Source organism: Saimiri boliviensis, chromosome 1, assembly GCF_048565385.1.
Source record: "Saimiri boliviensis isolate mSaiBol1 chromosome 1, mSaiBol1.pri, whole genome shotgun sequence".
In the NCBI taxonomy this organism is placed as follows: Eukaryota; Metazoa; Chordata; class Mammalia; order Primates; family Cebidae; genus Saimiri; species Saimiri boliviensis.
Window position 1 is genome coordinate 253,585,486 of NC_133449.1, and position 20,460 is coordinate 253,605,945.

Genomic DNA, 20,460 nt, shown 5'->3' on the forward strand with positions numbered 1-20,460 from the left:
TTGACAAGTTTCTGTCTGACGCCTAATGCTTTACAACTGTCAATAAGGCTCCCTCTTTGTCTAGCAGGTCGGAGCTCGCCGTCTTGCTGCTTCCCGGCAGCATCCTGTCCTTGTAACCCTAGAATTTGCCATGTTTTGGAAATCCACGTGGGGGCGGGGTGGGGCCTGGACGGGTGGGTGGGTGGTGGGGTGGGATGGGTAGGGGAGGGAGTCGTATTCCTACTTTCGTGTAAAGTGCCACAGGTGTCTTGGTTTGCGTCTTCAAATATTATATAGGAAAAACAGTCTGTTATGTATTTCTTCACTTAGCTTCTTGTTATATTTATGGACATTTCCAGTTTTTGTACCTTCTTAGCTAAAGCAGTTGCCTTTTTGTAATGGCAATTAATTTATATGATAAAACTTTGTATCCACTGTAGTCGACAGTATTGGTTGCTAATTAACTGCCATATCGCCCTTTCTATTACAAAATACTGTACCTGTACTTAGAGGCTAACAGATTCATGTGGACATTTGCCAGGCAAGAACAACGTGTATTGTTCATGATTTCTATGATTTCCACTATCTTCAAAAAATAAACGCTGAGTAGAATATGTTTTCAGAGTAACTCCTTTCAGCTTTAGCATTTGGGAGTCCCAGATTTCTGTTTACATTTGTGTTGCCTGTTTGTCTCCAAAATAAGTTCTGCTGCTCTTGGGTCAAAACAAATGATTAATTCGCATTTCCTTTGAAGCCATTGTGAAAACCTTAAAAGGAAAAAAAAAAAAAGCCAAGTATCTTTTCCAGTTGGTTTGTCTGCGGCAGCAATTTACTCTCATTGAAGCTGCTCCTTCAGAGTGTGTGAACAGACTCAAGATATTATTATAAAGTATCATCCTTCAATCAAAGGATTATTTTATAATATCTGCTATAAAATTAACTTGAGTGGCACAGTTTGGTGCAATGAATTATTTCCTTCAATGGTGATTGATGCTGGTAAGAAATATTTTTAAGTGACTCAAGAGGAAATACTATCCATTTACAGGTCCATCCTTAAGGATGAAAGTATAAAAAAAGGGAGAAAGAAAAATCAAGCGGTGGATGGAAGAAGAGAGAAAAAGAAAAAAATACATAATCAAAGATGAAAATTTTAAATCCCAGCGTTTGCTTGGTCCCAAATGCAACATTATCAACACTTAGTATTTGACTATACAGAGAGCTTACAACATTTCACTTCTAAGCTGGGATCTAACCTTCATTCCTAGGTTTATTTCTGGAGTAGGCAATTAGCAGTTACCAACTTCCTAAGCATCTCAGGCCTATTCAAGTAAATGTGAACAGAACTGTAAGATTTTGAAGCAAATGGAGTTTTCTTCATGTCCAGATTGCATATTCAGACTTGAATGGAAATCTAATATTTGTGCCTGGCTTCATCCTTTTTATAACTTTAGAGTGCATTTTCATTAACCCCCTGACCTAATGGTGCAAACAGAAATGAAAAGGTATGTGGGGTGGTGGGGCTGGAAGTGGGAGTTGCCCTTTGGGATCCCTCATTTTCAATGCATTTGGAAGGGAGGGTCCGTCTTTGTTATGCAGAAACTTTAGAATGTAGAGTCTCTGCCTTCCCTTGTTCCCCAGCCTGGCTCCTGGAGATCAGAAGTTAATGCTGTAAAATGCATTACCACATCATGTTGGGAATTCCTGCCTCCCAAGGGCTCACAGCTTTTGGTCACCAGTGAATCAGCATGATTAAATGATTTGCATGTCAGGGTTAAAAGTTTTTCAACTCAGATGCATGAAGTGACTGATGAGCCCAAGTTTGGCACCCTACCCCACACCTCCTTGTACTAATTTAGTAACATGAAAAGGATCCCTTGTAAGACTTAGAAGCCTCAGATGGGATATCGGTTTCCCCACCCCTTTCCTATTCTCTTTGTTTTAAAACTTTAAATGAAAAACTTTTCTTCCACCTACTGTCTCATCGGATCTGGAAATTCTGACTTCCCTTTCTGGGGATTCATCTGTGACAACTTCTCCATGATGTGACTTACTGTGAAACCAAGGCAAAGAAGTTAAAAGTCACGAAGAAGAATCTCTCCAATATGCCTTGTCTGGCATCCTCCTTTCCTGCAAAACTTAAGAGAAATTAAAAGCCCATGATTTTTCTATCAGATTTTTCTCTGTAATCTCATCTCGCATTCCATCTCTGCTCCTCGAAGCCTATTGTATTCACTGGCTCCTGGTTTAAAAAGGCCACCTACTGTGTTCTTAGGCTTACCGTGCCCATTCCCTTTCTTGCTCTACTTCTGAAGTCCTGACTGCAAACAGGAATTTCCACAGGGCATTCTAGATGAATAATCACTTTCTACAAGGGAATAGTGTGGGCCTGATGGCTTTCAAAGAAACTTCACTTACCATATAGACCTTGAAAGTCACTTGTACCCTGTCTGGAGAATAAAGTGGTCTCTAGATGTAATGCCTTGCTAGGCTCAGCCAGGTCTATAATCCAGTCCAACTCCTTATCCCCACTGCTCCAGCTAGACATAGACCAACGCGGCACAGCCTTTCCACCACGCTTTTAAAAACGATCTTCTGCAAACTACCAGATAATAGTGAATTACCTCTTTCCTTCCTTCTTTCTTTTTCAAAAATCTCTTCCTTTTATCCGATGCTCTCAAAAAAGCCTACATGAATGTTTGTTTGTTTGTTTGTTTGTTTGTTTCTAGCAGCAACATTTCAATCATGGAAGTGAGTTGGCGATGTGGTCCCCAGAGATGCTAGCCAGGCTCAGGCCCATGGGAACAAATCAAAATAAGTCTTGAGTAAGCACCAGGTTCCCCAAACTCTCTCATTTTCCTGTTTCTTCAGGAAGTAAGGGGAGGTGGAGGGAACTGGTTGTTTCCAAAAGCCTAAGATCACTTCCATCACAGGCAAACCCCTCCTGAAAGTGTGAAATCCAGCCTACAATGCCACAACTTTCACCGACAAGTGATTCATTGAGACAAAGGCTAGAGTTCCAGCATCAAACAGATGTCAGGCAAAACACCAAACGCCTGTAAATGATTGCTTTGCAAGCAGTGGAGTCACTGGAAGACCTGGCCTAATGATGTACCCCACGTCTGGACAAGCTGACAGAAGATGGGGGTGGAGGGAGCTGGTTTTAAATGAGTCTGTGAAGAAGGCTGTTTCTGGAGAGAGAAGTGAGACCACAAGTCTTACCTGAGAGGTTCGTGTTGAAGGATTTCTGGCCAGTTTGCATATAATCTGTATAAAGGTAAATCAGAAAAATGTGTGTCCAGGGCACCTCGAAAGCCAGAGTGGTGTGGTATGCTATTAAGTCATTAGACTTATAAATATCAGAGTAAATTAAAAATGAGAAGATTTTGTTAGAGTGGAAATGGCTCACCAAAAGGCAGAGACAAGAATGCAAACACCAAGTCCGGCTGTCATTCTCTGTAAGCTGGAGCAAGTCAGGTTTGTCTCTGGACCTTCTCCAGTTGTTTTACAACTTTCTAGACATGGAGTGCATCAAACCAACACTTTCATTAAGCAGCTTCGACAGGATTTTTGAGATGACAGCTTGTCGAGATTTAGCTTAGCATTGTACAGTTTTCGTTCACAATGGGAACTTTTGGTTTTAAGACTTTTAGGGCTTTATTCGTTAATGCAACGCACTGTTGAACACCTACTATGTACTAGGGATTGTGATAGATACTGTGGATATAGCTGTAAACATGACATACTTAGTCTCTTTGTAGGACTTCAATTTCTGTAAAACTGGTTAATTGGATTATTTTTATGACCATAGAGAATTAGAGGGAGTGAGGGGTCTTATTATATTAAAATTGCAATTTGAGTCTTTAGATTTAAAAAAATTTGTTCTTGGTCCTACTTTCTGGTTTTTAGCCCTCCTAATTTAGAGTTGTTTTTGAGTGCTGTTTAGCTTCTGCAACCATTAATAAAACTAAAAATCTAACCATAGTGAAGGCTTTGCCTTTTTTTAAACATCTTTGTAAATAGAACCCTTTCAAGCTAGCACCTTTTATTCTGCTATTTTGCTGCTACAACAATGCAGCATGTGTCCAGCACACAAAGGTGCTTCCAACGTGCAAAACCAAACTCTTGTCAATTACCTACTGTTCTTTTCATCCTCTCTGTATTCAAAGGGCTTTGCCTCCTCTAGAACAGCCTTGTCTCATCCTGTCTGCTGATCAAACAAATGACTTATATTTGAGATGTCGAATGTTGAATCTCCAAGAAGAAAATTCTTATTCAGCAGCAGTCGCTTGTGTTTTATTCCATCTAACAGTAAAGGCCGCTGCATGTCTACCACGATTCACATGCCCAGACAGAGTACAACTGATAACCTGTAAGCATATAACCTGCTGAGTTTTTGTTGTTGTTGTTGTTGTTTGACCTATAGGAAAGTAACAGTGAGTTTTAACTGGGTTCAAGAGGCTGCTTTGTTTATCTCTCCTTGAGGGTTGAGAACTTGGAGAGACCCCTTTAAGCCCATGATTTATTCCAAAATGGTACTTGGGCAAAGTTTTTCTTTCAGCAGGAGTTAACACATTTTGGATTTAGAATACTTTTATAAAATCTATACCAACACTCTTCACATTTCCTTGAACACCTAAAGGCCATACTGTTCCTGCTTACCAGTCTTAAGCCCCATGCTGGATGTGACCTTTAGAGAACCATGACACATCCCTTTACACTGTTTACTGGCCTGGTTGTTCAGTTCGGATCACAAACTTTAACTGAAATTGAAACCTCTCTATTTCCATTCCATTTGTTATTTCAAATCACCCAGATTTTTTACTTTTTAATTTATGGATTCATTTTTTAGAGATAAGGTCTTACGTTCTCCCAGGCTCGCCTCTAACTCCTGGGCTCAAGCAGTTCTCCCCGGACTCAGCCTCCAGATCACATTTTAAAGTAAAACAGTAGGATCCAATGAAGTCGTATAATATCAGCGATTAATCAAAATGCGTGGTTTGTAATTGGGTGTCTGCCCCTGATTAAATAAGGGGCAGTGGTCATCAGTGTCTGCTAATGTCACAAAAGAGAAGCAACTAAGCATCGTTCTGTGCTTCCAGTTGGAAGTAAGAAATACCACCGAGGAAGTATTCGTGCCATAAAATGGAACCTGCGTCTGATCAACCCTAACAATTTGTAGAAAATATAGAAACAGAGAAATAGATTAAATGACGCATGGTGACACAATAATCAAAAGCCAGACTATTGGAAATTTCACTGACAAATGAGCTGGTTTACTAAATGGCAGAACAGAAAAAAGAAATAGGAGGAAATCTGTAGACTGAAAGAGTATAAAGAGCTCCATCAACCAATTACAGAGTCTGGGCCTTATTTGGATTCTGTTCAAACTACCAAAATGTAAAAGAATAAAATTTGAGACAATTGGAAAAATTTAAACACTTGTTGCATATTTTATGAATTAGGAAATCCTTGATTACTAAACTCTTTTAGGTGTGATAATGAAATTGTGGTTGTATGTTTTTTAAAGGAGCCCTTATTTATTAGGGGCACATACTTAGATCTTTATGGATGAAATATTATAATGCTCAAGATTTACTTCGAAATAATCTATTAGGCGGAGAGGGAAATAGAAGTAGGTGAGGATTAGATGAAATAAGATTGTTCGTTAGTGACAGCTGTTGAAGCCAAATCATGATGAAGGAGGATAGGGATACCTTGTTTTCTGTCTCTAAATGTGTAATTGATGTTTCCCCCTCTTTTTTCTGCCTCTGAATATGTAATTGCCATTTTCCCCGAGAAGTTTTTGAAAGAAAGAAAGGAGAAAATGAAGAGAGTAAAAAGACAAGCTGTGGAATAGAAGATGCTTGCAACACAAAACCAAGACTGTTACCAGGATATTTATTCAGAAGTCCTGTTACTCGGTAAGAGGAAAAAAAAAAAAAAAATCAGTGGAAAAATTAGCCAGCAACTTGAACAAGCACTTCACAAAGGAAGAGGATATCCAATTGGTCAGTAAGTTTATTAGTAGTGAGATGCAAATAAAAACTACCATGAACTGGCACTGCACACTCACCAGAATAGCTAAAATTAAAGATAACACCAAGAAAAAGAAAATAGGGAAAAAATATGTACATCTGGCATGTTAATCACCACTGAAAATTTGTGTCCCGACTCCAGGAAGGAGGTCTGTAGCATGGTGACTAATCCCACAGTGTTTGGAGTCACCCAGAACGGGCTTAGAGTTTGGCTAGATTCCTTGCTAGTTACATGACACTGGACAAATCACTTAAATGTCTGTGTTTCAGTTCTCTCGTCACAGTGGAGATAACATGCCTGCTTCACAGGGTTATCATGAGGATTAAATAAAACCATGCACATAAAGTTCTTATGGTGTCTGGCACACAGGAAACATTCAATAAATGGTGACGATGATGATTCCAGTAATGTCTGTTTGAAGGAAACTCCTTTGCGTTTCTGAGGTAGAAAGCTCTGCAAGAGCTGAGATGGGTTGGGAGGTGCAAACGGCGAGGTTTTACAACCAATCATTTTTTTTTTTTTTTTTTTTTTTATTTTTTTTGAGACAGTCTCGCTCTGTCACCCAGCCTGGAGTGCAGTGGTGCAACCTTGGCTCACTGCAGCCTCCGCCTCCCAGGTTCAAGCGATTCTCCTGCCTCAGCCTCCCAAGTAGCTGGGGCTATAAGCATGCACCACCATGCCCGGCTAATTTTTTTGTGTTTTTAGTAGAGTCGGGGTTTCATCATGTTGGTCAGGCTGGTCTCAAACTCCTGACCTCGAATTATTTGCCTGCCTCGGCCTACCGAAGTGCTGGGATTACAGGCGTGAGCCACCACACCCGGCCACAACCAGTGAATTTATATAATGACTACAACAACATTAGTCTCGGAACCCCAGTCTCACTGGTCATGGAGCTTTTGTAGATCAGGTAAACACACCTCCCTCCAGTGGCCTCAGAACTTTCACTTTTCATCATTCAACTGCCCACACGTTGGATTTATTCATTCAACAAACACGGATTGAATGTATATTATGTGCCAGGCATTGAGATTTATATATTAAAGAAAGGTAAAAACCAAATAAATTTAATCTCATATAATGCTCAGGACTAAATATTTGCTATTTGAATGTGTTTATTTCTTCAGAGGTCATTGGTTCTTTCCAGTACTTTCTGTGTCATTCACTTATAAGTCACAGAAGAGGCCGGGAGTGGTGGCTCACGCCTGTAATCCAAGCACTTTGGAGGCCAAAGCAGGCAGATCACCTGAGGTCAGGAGTTCAAGACCAGCCTGACCAACATGGTAAAATCCTGTCTTTATTTAAAAAAAAAAAAAAAAAAGTCACAGAAGAGCAATGCTTATGTCTCTTTGTTGCCTTTAAAAATCTATAGCACTTAATAACAGGAAATTTCATGAATATTGGTAACTGGCCAACCACCTCAAGTTGAAAACAAGGGTGCCAAGTCATATATTTTTCTTAAATAGGGCTGGGATTACAAAAATGGGATATCATCAATGATTATAAAAGAGATTCTTGTTCATTGTGGAAAACACAAAGGAGAAAACAGAAAATAACTGTAATCCTAGAAGGAATCACGTTAACATTGTGATGCATATCCTTTTCATTTTTGTATATATTTTTATAAAATGGGGGTCATACTATGTATATTATTTTGGAACATGCTTTTTATTTCCTACATATTAGAAGCATTTTTCCATGTTGTTGAAGTTTTTCCTAAAACATGATTTTTAATGGCTGCCTAGCACTTAGAGCAATACCATTATTGCACTGGCTCCATATTGTTGGATATTTGGATTTCTGTTTTAAATGTCTTTGTATAAGAATATTTGTGCACATTCCTTGATGCTTTTTGTAGAATGAGTACTTTCAAGTGGAATCCGAGGGTCAAAAGTTGTAAACACTTTTAAAGTTTTTAAAACATAATTCTCGAAATGCCTTCCTTAGCTGTAACAATTCATAATTCCTACCAGTGATTTCAGGCTGGTTCCTATGTCTCTATTATCTGTGACCTTGGGCTGTGGAATTACTTTAATCTACCCTGATTTAATAGGTGAAAATGAGAGCTTATTTTAATGTGCTTTTCTGATAACTTGCATTCTAGCTAGACTTTAAACAAACAAAACAGCTTTGGTTACTATCTTCTGGGGAAGTAAGAGAAATGAACAATTTTTTTTTTTTTTTTTTTGAGACGGAGTCTCGCACTGTCTCCTGGGCTGCAGTGCACTGGTGTGATCTTGGCTCACTGCAACCTCCGCCTCTCGGGTTCAAGCGATTCTCCTGCCTCAGCCTCCCAAGTAGCTGGCATTATGGGTACCCGCCACCATGCCTGCCCAATTTTTTTGTATTTTTAGTAAAGACAGGGTTTCACCATGTTGGCCAAGCTCGTCCTCCCAAAGTGCTGGGAGTACAGGCATGAGCCATCGCGTCCGGCCAACAGTATTTAATTCTGCGTACTAAATTGTTTAACAAACACTTCCCTCCCACCTATTACATGATGTTGACCACAGGATAGATATACGATATATATATATATGTTTTTGTAGAGTGGAAAGACATCAATAAACACCATGTACTTGTGATAAATCCAATGTAGAAAGTAAGTGTGAAAGGAGGGGGAGAAAGGAAAAAGAGTAGAGACACAAAAGAGGCAAAGAGATACAAGCAGTCTCTTGCCCATAAAGATAGAATGAAAACACAAAGGGGAAGGTAGGCTGAAGTCAGACTATGGAGAGCCTTGAACGCCAGGATGAGGAAATGGGATAAAACGTAGTGGGCAATGGAAACGCACTGAATGTTTTAAGGAAGAGCAGCATAATCAAAACGGTTATTTAGGGAAAGCAGTCTAGGCAGAGGGTGGGTTGGAGGGAGAAGCTCTAGGATGGTCACAGGTAACAGAGAGGCAAGGAAAAATACAGAGACGTAGCACGAGAACCTTTGACAAAGGGAACAGCAAAATTGCTAAGGCCAAACTGAGGAGCTGAGGTAATAGACAAAGAACAGGGAAACCAGCCTCCGTGCCCTTGTTACCGACTCATCACTCCACAGCCCCGTGATCCTGAACAACAAACACAGGCTTGGATGCCTCCGCAGGCGACCGGGGAAACCATGATACTGGTGGATGAGCAAAAGTTCTGCAGGTGCTATTCCCACCACCCATGGAAGGGTCCAGAGGTCTGAGGAGCCCCACAGGCTGCCCAGAAGGTGCTTTGCTGAACACACTCTAGTTGCCTCAGATAATGGGGTTTAATTATAAGACAACAAATAAACCTGCCAACAAATAAAGTGGGTAGGTATCCATTGCTGAGGCTGCATACATAGCTGGGCTGCTGGGGTGACTGGAACTACATATTTCAAAAAGCAGTAGGACTTTACATCATCCCATAACAGCTAGATGACAAAAACTTCTCTACTAGTCATTATCCCATTCGGGTGCAGCTTCACAGGTGCGCAAGCTAGTGCAGGGGTCCCCAACCCCAGGGCCACAGACTGTGGCCTGTAAGGAACTAGACCTCACTGCAGGAGGTGGGCAGCAGGAAAGCACTACCTCTGAGCTCCACTTCCTGTCAGATCAGCAGTGTTATTAGATTATCATAGGAACATAAATCCTATTGTGAACTGTGCATGCTAGGATCTAGGTTGCATGCTCTTTATGAGAATCTAATGCCTGGTGATCTGAGGTGGAAAAGTTTCACTCTGTAATCATCCCCCCGCCACTCCTCTCCCCTACTGTCCATAGATAAACTGTCTTCCACAAAACCGGTCCCTGATGCTAAAAAGGTTGGGGCCCACTGACCTAGTGCATTCACGCAATGTTCTGTGTTCAGAAAGGCTCTGTGCTTGGCTTAATGCTCTGCTGTCACCATCTTGGACTTCTTAATAATTTCATTATAGAACTTGTGGCGTATTACAAGTGAAGTCCATGGGATGATAAGCCTTCGTGCAAATAGAGGAGATGTTGCAATATGAATGTTCTTGTCTGCCTGTTGATGTACTGCATTTCCAGTGTCCCCTTGGCACAGAATTTCAGTGGATGGACCCGTGATGCCCAAGAGTTCAACAAGACTCAAAACAGTACAGAGTAATTGTGTTGAGTCTATGACCAGAAAGAGAGGACACTGGCATACCCCAAGGGCCATGCTTTCCATCCGAACCTGAACTTGTTTCAAATGCAGAAAGAAGGCAATGGCATTCTAAGAAACACCAACAACCAAGGAAACCTATCATACCCTTTCTAATCTGTTTAACTTCCCTGTAGTAGCCCACCTCTTACACTGAAAACAATGCCATCGAAGGAAGGGGAAGACAGGACAATCTCCAGTTTCTGTTCTTTTCAGTCCTTCCTTGTCAGTAGCCCAGAGTAGAGTGCCGGTGTAATATGCATGTATGAAGAAGTCAAATAGGAACAGATGAGGCGCTCTTCCGCAGGAGGCCTACACGCTGCTGCTTGTGCGGCCGCCATGTCTCTAGTGATCCCTGAAAAGTTCCAGCATATTTTGTGAGTACTCAACACCAACATTGATGGGCGGAGGAAAATCGCCTTTCCCATCACTGCCATTAAGGGTGTGGGCCAAAGATACACTCATGTGGTGTTGAGGAAAGCAGACACTGACCTCACCAAGAGGGCAGGAGAACTCACTAAGGATGAGGTGGAACGTGTGATCACCATTATATGGAATCCACGCCAGTGCAAGATCCCAGACTGGTTCTTGAACAGACAGAAGGATGTAAAGGATGGAAAATATAGCCAGGTCCTGGCCAATGGTCTGGACAACAAGCTCCGTGAAGACCTGGAGCTACTGAAGAAGATCCCGGCGCATAGAGGGCTGCACCACTTCTGGGGCCTTTGTCCCAGGCCAGCACACCAAGACCACCAGCCGCCATGGCCACACTGTGGTTGTGTCCAGGAAGAAATAAGTCTATAGGCCTTGACTGTTAATAAATAGTTTATATACCTAAAAATAAAATAAAATAAAACAGATGAAGCTGAGCATGGTGGCTCATGCCTGTAACCTCAGCACTTTGAGAGGCCAAGGCAGGCAAATCATTTGAGGTCAGGAGTTTGAGACCAGCCAGACCAACATGATGAAACCCCGTCTCTACGAAAAATACAAAAAAAAATTAGCCAGGCATGGTGGTGTACTTGAGGTCATGAGTTTGAGACCAGACTGGCCAACATGGTGAAACCCCGTCTCTACTGAAAATACTTAAATTAGCCGGGCGTGGTGGCCAGCACCTGTAATCCCAGCTACTCGGGAGGCTGAGGCATGAGAATTGCTTGAACCCAGGAGGCAGAAGTTGCAGTGACCCAAGACTGTGCCGCTGCACTCCAGCCTGAGTGATGAGCAAAACTCAGTCTCAAAAAAAAAAAAAAAATGAGTTAGTTTTGTGCAAAATACAAATGTACGTATGAGCTATAAAATCTCAATTGTGCAATTTCCGTGATTCTGCATATGAGTTACAACTGACATTTAAAACTGGTACTACACAATATAAAGATGAATAGTAACATTTATGCTAATAATTTTCATATGTAATTTTTCTTGATTTAGAATGACATTGACTAGCAAATACAAATAACGTGGCTAGGCAAGATCAAGACCTTGGAAGAAAAGAATAAGCTTTAATATCGATGACACTTTTTCCCTGCTTTTTGAACAAGGAGTCCCACATTTCCATTTGGCACTGGCCTCTGCAAATTATGTAGCCAGCCCTGTCTTCAGTATACATATGAGCTCCGAAAAAATTAACTGGGTTTGAATTTCACCATTGACATTTACTTGCTGACCTTGGGCAAATTGTTAACCTTGTCAAGGCTCAATTTCCTCATCTGTAAAATGAGAATATTAACAATTTTTTTTTGAGACGGAGTCACTCTGTCACCCAAGCTGGAGTGCGGTGGCATGATCTTGGCTCACTGCACCCTCCACCCCCTGGGGTCAAGCGATTCTCCCACCTCAGCCTCCAGAGTAGCTGAGATTACAGGCGTACACCGCCATGCCCGGCTAATTTTTTTCATATTTTAATAGAGACGGGGTTTCACCATGTTGTCCAGGGTGGTTTTGAACTCCTGAGTTCAGGCAATCCACCTGCCTAGGCCTCCCAAAGTGCTGGGATTACAGGCATGAACCACCTCACCCAGCCAGAATATTAACAAACAGGTCATACCATATAACCATGAGGCCTTTATATGGGTTCAATGAAATACTGTAAGTAAAAACAAACAAAAAAAAACACGAAAACTTAGCACCTTATCTGCCACATAGTAGATGCTTAATAAATACTAGCTCTTACAATGGCTATAGTATGGTAGCTCTTACACAGTAAATCGCTAGTTACTGCAGTTGCTCATTCTGATATCCCACGATATGCCGATGCTGATGCAGCATTGCTGGTGTGCTTTACTTTGCCTGCTGTCCTCCCCTTAGCTGACCTCCCCTTTGCGTGATGCGTGCAAACTCAGAGGGAAGATATACCAGTCATTCGATAGCGCAGAGCACGCTTGTTGGACTGATCACTCATAAGTCACTGTCGTCTTATACATGCAGGTTACAGATAAGGCACCTATCCTTAGACCCATCGACTATGGCTGGGATAACAGGGTTACATGGTGTAAAGCATACAAAGCTCCTCGAAGGAGGCCACAGGGGCATGACAATCCCTTTGATTCTTCCCACTAAAGGGCAATGTAATGAGCGAGTACCTTTACATTGTTAACCCAGGACAAAGTCTGGCTGCCCTCTAAGATGGTTTTGAAACTTTTGGGAATTAAAAGTTCTTTTAATGATTTTGATGTCTACCGGGGATCAGGAAGATGCATAAGTACATTTCCTTAAATACAACACAATCCTGAAGTCATAATGCTACCTTTTAAATGCACAGAAAAAAAAAGTCACATTGATATTGACATTATACTCTCGACATTGAAACAGCATTACTCCAGCCAACAACCAGCAAGGCTTCCAAGGTTGTGGTCTGTAGAGGAGTGGTAAAAAAAAAAAAATCCTGGAATACTCCTACAAGTGCAGATTCCTGGGCCATGCTCCTAGATCTACTGAATCAGAATCTCTGTGAATGGGAGGAATAACAGTCTGTATTTTAACAGGCTCCTCAGGCAATTTTGATCTTCACTATTTTTCATTGTTTGTGGGCAGCAGAGGGCAGAAGAGGGTGAACAATGGTGAAGGCGAATTCCAAATAAGGAAAGGTAAATGCTTTTCATTCCAATATTTTAGGTGCTAATAAACTCACCCCGAGACAGCTGTGTTCTTCCTGGCGTTGTGGTTGAGCATTGCCCGGGAATTTGAGTGTGCAGGTCTTCTGCAGTCTTGGGGCTCTGTGTGCCACAGCTGTGTTGCTCTGTGGAGAAGCCCTCCTGGAACTGGATGAGGATTTGGACCCGAGGAAGAATAACAGGGTCATACTGAGGACTCTGAAGGAAAACAGTTTATGACTCTCTGGGGAAGGTTGTGGTATGCTCTCCAAGCCAACAGATACGAAACTATGTTAACCTGCCCTTGTGTTTTATGAAGATGTTCCAGTGGGCACAAGGCAGGATAGTTTTATGGAAACCTATTTCTATATCTTCAACTCACATGGGTATTTGTTCCTACAACTGGTTTACCAGAGATTGGGTCGGCATTATGCCCCTTCACCTTTCCCTCTTCTTCGCAACCCATCTTATCCCACTTTGGAAGAGACAGACCTCTCATCATCCCTTACTGATCAGGCATCCAGTGACCTGACTGCTGAAAGGCTAGCGTGTTATGGGAGGAGAAGCAAGGGGCAGAGTGACTCTCCAGAAAAGAAATTAGTGCTAGCCGAGCATGGTGGCTCATGCCTGTAATTCCAGCGCTCTGGGAGGCTGAGGTGGGTGGATCGCCTGAAGTCAGGAGTTCGAGACCAGCCTGATGAACATGGAGAAACCCCATCTCTACTAAAAATAACAAATTAGCCAGGCACGGTGGCACACGCCTGTAATCCCAGCTACTCAGGAGGCCGAGGCAGGAGAATTGCTTGAACTTGGGTGATGGTAGTTGCGGTGAGCCAAGATCAAGCCACTACACTCCAGCCTGGGCAACAAGAGCAAAACTCTGTTTAAAAGAAAGAAAGAAAGAAATTAGTGCTTTAACCAAATGCCACTACGCACTGCAACAACCCTCCATTGTTATCTTGTCTTGAAGACTACTGATAACTTGCTTTTTCGCAGTTACTCTGGCCAAATCATCCAAGTTATCTGAATATCAAATAAAAGCAAAGAACGAGGCATCCAGATTTTGAAATGCATTCACATTGGCATGCATTCGAGACCCCACCACCTCCTTGCAGTAGACAGGGGCTTGTCATACTAAGCAGGAAGAGGGGGCTGTTCTCCACCCTTCAATACAGTATCTACAGTATGGGGCTGGAAAAGTCATCAAAAGCAGTAAAGGTATTAGGGGTGTTTACTCCACATTCCTATCTATCTACTGCCCAATTAACATGATTTGCAGCTGAGAAAATAATACTCTTCTCCGTCAGAGATAAATAGGGTCCCCAAACTGAGAAACAAAGGGGAGAGGGGCAGTGATGTTTATAAAAGTTATTGCAAACAAATGCTCTTCAAAAGGAGCTGTGGTGATAGATTCAGTTTCACATGGTCCTCTCAATTCTTCTCAGCCTCTCAAGACCCTTCCTCAGACTCAGCTGGGTGTTTTCACCACTGGCCTGCTGCTTTGAGATGTAGTGCAATGTGTGGAATGAATCTAGTCTACAGCCTAGCTCTGCCCTGTCCAATACAGTAGCTATTGAACCCTGGAAAGGTGGCTAGTCCCAATGGAGGTGTGTGTGCATATAAGACACACACCAGATTGCAAAGACTTAGCACAAAAAAAGTGAAACATCTCATTATTAATTTTTATATTGATAACATGATAAATGAAACTATTTTGGATCTGTTGGGTTAAATTTATTAAAATTTATTTCCTCTGCTGCTTTTTACTCTTTTACACTGTGGCTACTAGAAATTTAAAGTGACATGTGCCTCCCGTTGGTGGCTCACATTATATTTTTGTGGGACTGTCTGTCAGTCGGAACTGTGGGTTGAGCAGCCTCAGGCACAGGTTGATGGGGATGTGGAAGTCCAGGCCTGATTGGTAAGTGGAATTGGGGTGATTTGGGGCTGGTAGTGACCCCTCTTGCTGAAAAGAGGTGTATTTGTGACAACCGCAGCATGTGGAGCCCAGGCTGACAGATTGTAATCCTGCCTTCTTTCTGGTTCTAATACTTACTTAACCTCAAAGGAACCTTAATATTTAAACCAAATGGCATGTGAGATTTCAGTAAGCTGATGGATTGCTCTCCACTCAGTCATTTGAGAAATCCTACTGAGGTCTCTGCACAGCTGAGGTCCAGTTGCCGCCATATCCCAATGAAAATCTGACACAGCCCTGATGAGCTGATGAGATTTTTTTCTCACTTGTTTGATATTAAATAGGAAAGCCTTTCGAATTAAACGTTTACAGATAGTGTGAAAATTGGAAGTATGGGTTTTAGCTGAGCCAACTACAACAGATCGAAAGCCTGCAGTTGCCTGCTGGTGAGAGAACAGTGCTTCTGGCTGCCATTGTTAGCTCCACCACCAACCACTCCGGGGAAGTGGGAGCTGCTTGCCAGCCTCCTTTCCAGAGGTAAGTTATTCATACACGAGTCCACCAGGCTTACGCTATTGTGGATACAGCTCTGTTCTAAACACCATCACCTATGACAGCAACAACTTACAGGCCTAAGACAAGAATTTAGGGCTTTTGGATGATGAGGCTGAACCCATTTCAGAACTTGATGCCAGACATGATGCAGGGCTTCCGCATGGGTCCCTCAAATAACAATGACAGCAACAATAGTAATAACACCAGATACATATGGAGCACTTACTCTGTGCTTTAAATATATTAGCTTACTTCATCTTCAGTCATACATGACAGAAAGGGCTTTTAAAAAATATTATTCTGTTTTGTTTTGTTTTAAGTTGCCCCAGGTGACATAGTAAGTGGCAGGGCCAGCTACAAACCCAGGGTTTTTGACCAAAGCCCACACTCAGAACCATCCTGCCATTCTTACAGAGAATAAATATTAAAATCTCAGCAACAATTGTCAGAAATGGCAAAATGACAAATGAGAACTTCTTCAGTCATTCATGGGGACATCGATTCACATGTGTATGAATCAATGGCCCAAAGGTAAATGCTTTTTATTCCAATATGCCTTTTTGGACAAAAAGGACCAGACCAGGTCTCTAGTAAGGACGCTGGTGTTCACAGACCTACCTGAGAATGGCTTCCAGATTTTATCTTAGTAGAATCTTCCTAAAATTGAAGGTCACATGGTATGGACAAGGCAATCTTTCTTTCACTATGACACTCTTTCTTCAAATAAAATAATGTCCTTAAACATATGTATATGAAGGGGAGCTACTCCGACCTCCATGAGTTCATTCTATTTTTTTTTTTTTTTTTTTTTTTTTTTTTTTTTGCAATGGAGTCTTGCTCACTCGTCACCCAGGTGAGAGTGCAATGGCATGATCTCAGCTCCCTGTAACCTCTGCCTCCTGGGTTCAAGTGATTCTCCTGTCTCAGTTTCCCGAGTAGCTGGCATTACAGGCACGCACCACCATGCCTGGCTAATTTTTTGTATCTTTAATAGAGAAAGGTTTTGCCATGTTGGCCAGACCGGTCTTGAACTCCTGACCTCAGATGATCCTCAGCCTCCCAAATCCTCCCTAGGATTACAGGCATGACCCACTGCACCGGTCAAGGTCATCTATTTCAGCTCCCACAGTATGGCTCTAGGGAACCACATACAGCCCACTGGCTGTGCCAAATGACGCAAAACTGCTGGGGAACTGGGTTAGGAGATCAAGAGTTGAATTCTGCTTTTGCCACTTACCACTCACGAGGGCTTCCCTGAGCCTTTTTTCAGTCATTCCTCCCATTAGGTAGCTGGATTCACCCACAATTTCTTAGAAAAAGAAAGTTAATCAAATTGAGCTTTCCTAAAAAAATCGTCTCTCAGTCCATGTGTGAAAAAGGGAAAGTCTTGCCTTACTGGGTTTTTTGTTTTTTTTTCTTACCAGGCCTCTTTTTCTTGAATTGGAGTAAACAGCCAATCTCTAATTTGAACTTTCACCTCTGACAAAGTTCCTTGCCTTACCAATTCCCTGTGGAGGCTGAAGTAGACCATGGCAAAGGTTCTCCAAATGACTCCTTCCTGAAGAGAAACACAGAGCAGCGAGGAGCACGTGGAACTCAGAGATTGAGCAAGGATCGAAGAGGGACCTGGGAGCAAAATGCTCCGTGGGAAAGCAAAGGAATTTCTTCTGCACACCCCTTTCCCAGCCACAAACCTCCTGTTCTTTTCTACAGTTCCCCAAGTGGCCATATCAGAAGGGGGTGCTGTGAACTTTTGGGTTCCATGGAAAAAACTTTTCTTTTTAAATCAATAGAAAGCACCTATGGATGAATGATCAGAAGGAATATTTGAAACGGCTTTAGAATAAAATAGAATCCTTCCTTTAGCCCAGGAGCTTATAGAAGAGCATGATTAGAGCTACTGCAGGATTATCTTTCTACTCCATTGTCCTTGGACCGGCCTGTCATATCTGATGCCAAATTAGAACAAGAGGAGTTTGCTACACAGTGTCTTCCATGTGGCACCATGCTCAAGACTGTCAAATCTACAAAAACAAATACATAGATAAAGCCTTAAAGCACAGATCCTGATTTGAGGGGTTTGCTGGGAATTTAGACATGGAAAACTGAAACCATGCAGGGTGGTGGGAGGAGCTACGGATAACTTGTTGGGGTCCATGTGCTGTCATTCAGAAAGTGAACATGCTTAGTTCTCCAGAGGCGTTCAGACTACGATAAGATAGATGGAGTGTTGTGTGGTGTGTTAGGTGCTGACTGAGAGGGATATCTAAGGGGCTCTGTCCTCTTAGGGTGCACACCTCTTAGGGTGTTCTTCATAGATTCCTTCCTGGTGTCCCATGAACTGGCCACCCTTTTTTTGGATCTCATTAACCCTTCAGGGCCTGGCACATCTTACTTTTCAAAGAATTGCTGTTGGCTATAGTACACACAGACTCACTTCAATAATTTATCTAAACCTTGAAGCTTTAACTTTCAAGTAACTTACTAGGTTTGATGCAAATAGGAGAAACTGTGTTAGCCTGTTGTCAATATGCTGTGCTGAGGACATTCCCCAACATGTGTTAATTCTGAGCTCACTTAACTTTTCCAGATGTGGCTGGCTGGGTTGCCAAGTTGGTGACATTGCAGATGGATGGCCACAGCCTCACTGTAGGCAGATGAACATGGGTACCTTTGATGTGATGGGGTGACTCTTCTCATCTATTAGCCAGAAGGAAAAGCTATTTTCTTCTGTAGAGTTCTCAGTTCACTCCCAGCTCAAGGAGACCATATCATCCTCAGCATACTCTAGCACACAGGACTAGGGTCTGGGGCTCTCATCCCTACCCACTGACCATGTAGCCAGTAGCTCCTGTCAAGTCAGAATAAAGTTATTCCAAGGAGCGCTGTAAGAGAAGCTTCAGGGAAGGTTGTTCTCTTAAAGGGTAATATTGTTTCATATATGTATGAAAATCATTGCATTTCACCTGTTTAATCAGATGTCATCCTAAGCACACAAGGCACTCATGTCCTTTACTCAGTAGATATATTTCATCCTCTTTATATCTGTATCATGCATATACAAATTTCAGAGTATAATGACTCTCCTATTCCAGGGAGGAAATCAGTGATGATCAAAATCTAAGGAAGAGAAAGAGCTCTTTAGCCTTTCATCTTAGTGGCAGATAGAGGTAGTAAAAGAACTTTCCGCCTGGCGCGATGGCTCAAGCCTGTAATCCCAGCACTTTGGGAGGCCGAGGCGGGTGGATCATGAGGTCAAGAGATCGAGACCATCCTGGTCAACATGGTGAAACCCCGTCTCTACTAAAAATACAAAAAATTAGCTGGGCATGGTGGTGCGTGCCTGTAATCCCAGCTACTCAGGAGGCTGAGGCAGGAGAATTGCCTGAACCCAGGAGGCGGAGGTTGCGGTGAGCCGAGATCGCACCATTGCACTCCAGCCTGGGTAACAAGAGCGACACTCCGTCTCAAAAAAAAAAAAAAAGAATTTTCCGGTTTTCTTCTTCAGCAGGACAGGGACCTTCTTCAGCAGGAAGGAGACCGTATACACCACAGCAGCTTTGGTTTAAAATATGTTCCATTATTTGATATGCAGGCAAATTACTGAACCTCTAGGCACTTCGGTTTCCTCATCTGGAAAACTGGAGTAATAGTCACTCTGCAGGGATATGGTGAGAGCAGACCACACATGTAGAGCCACAGCATAAACTTGCCACATAATGGGTCCTCCATATATACAGCCATTTGTAACGGTGTAATGGAAATCATTTTTTGCTTCTAGTTCAGTACAAGGTTCATGAGACTGGTCATTTAATGAGCCGATGGAAGCTTGGATGCTTAGAAGTTACATTTGAAGTCTGATGCAAGGCCCACAATGCAGAATTTGGTAAGGCTAGGGGCTACTTTATTTAAGAAGGATTATTTTGTACCAGCCTTTTTCTCAGATTGACAGTAAATTAAAAGTTATATTTGTAAGCACTGATTTTTGGAACGTTAATTGTTAAAAAAAAATTGATATAACTTATTAACAATTCATTCTAGAGTTGATTTTCTTAACCTGACAATTAAAATTGCATTGTGATTCTAAGCATAATTGCTTTCATTGCCATTGCTTTTTCAGTTACGAAGTCTTTGCCCATGCCTATGTCCCAGATGGTATTGCCTAGGTTTTCTTCTAGGGTTTTTATGGTTTTAGGTCTTACATTTAAGTCTTTAATCCATTTTGAGTTAATTTTTGTATAAGGTGTAAGGAAGGGCTCCAGCTTCTGCTTCCTGCATATGGCTAACCAGTTTTCCCAACACCATTTATTAAAAGGGAAATCCTTTCCCCATTGCTTGTTTTTGTCAGCTTTGTCAAAGATCAAATGGTTATAGCTGTGTGGTGTTATTTCTGAGGACTCTGTTCTGTTCCATTGGTCTCTATATCTGTTTCGATACGAGTACCATGCTGTTTTTGTTACTGTAGCCTTGTAGTATAGTTGGAAGTCAGGTAGCATGATGCCTCCAGCTTTGTTCTGTTTGCTTAGGATTCTTTGGCTGTGCTGCTCTTTTTTGGTTCCATATAAAACTTAAAGTAGTTTTTTCCAATTCTGTGAAGAATGGCAATGGTAGCTTGATGGAGATAGCATTAAATCTGTAAATTACTTTGGGCAGGATGGCCATTTTCATGATATTGATTATTCTTATCCATCAGCATGGAATATTTTTTCCATTTGTTTGTGTCCTCTCTTATTTCCTTGAGCAGTGGTCTGTAGTTCTCCTT

General features: G+C 42.0%; 1 pseudogene; it reads left to right on the plus strand.

Annotated features, from left to right (window-relative positions):
• Window positions 1-732: 732 nt before the first annotated feature.
• Window positions 733-16,430, plus strand: LOC141581228 (small ribosomal subunit protein uS13-like; annotated as a pseudogene).
• The last annotated feature ends 4,030 nt before the right edge of the window (window positions 16,431-20,460 follow it).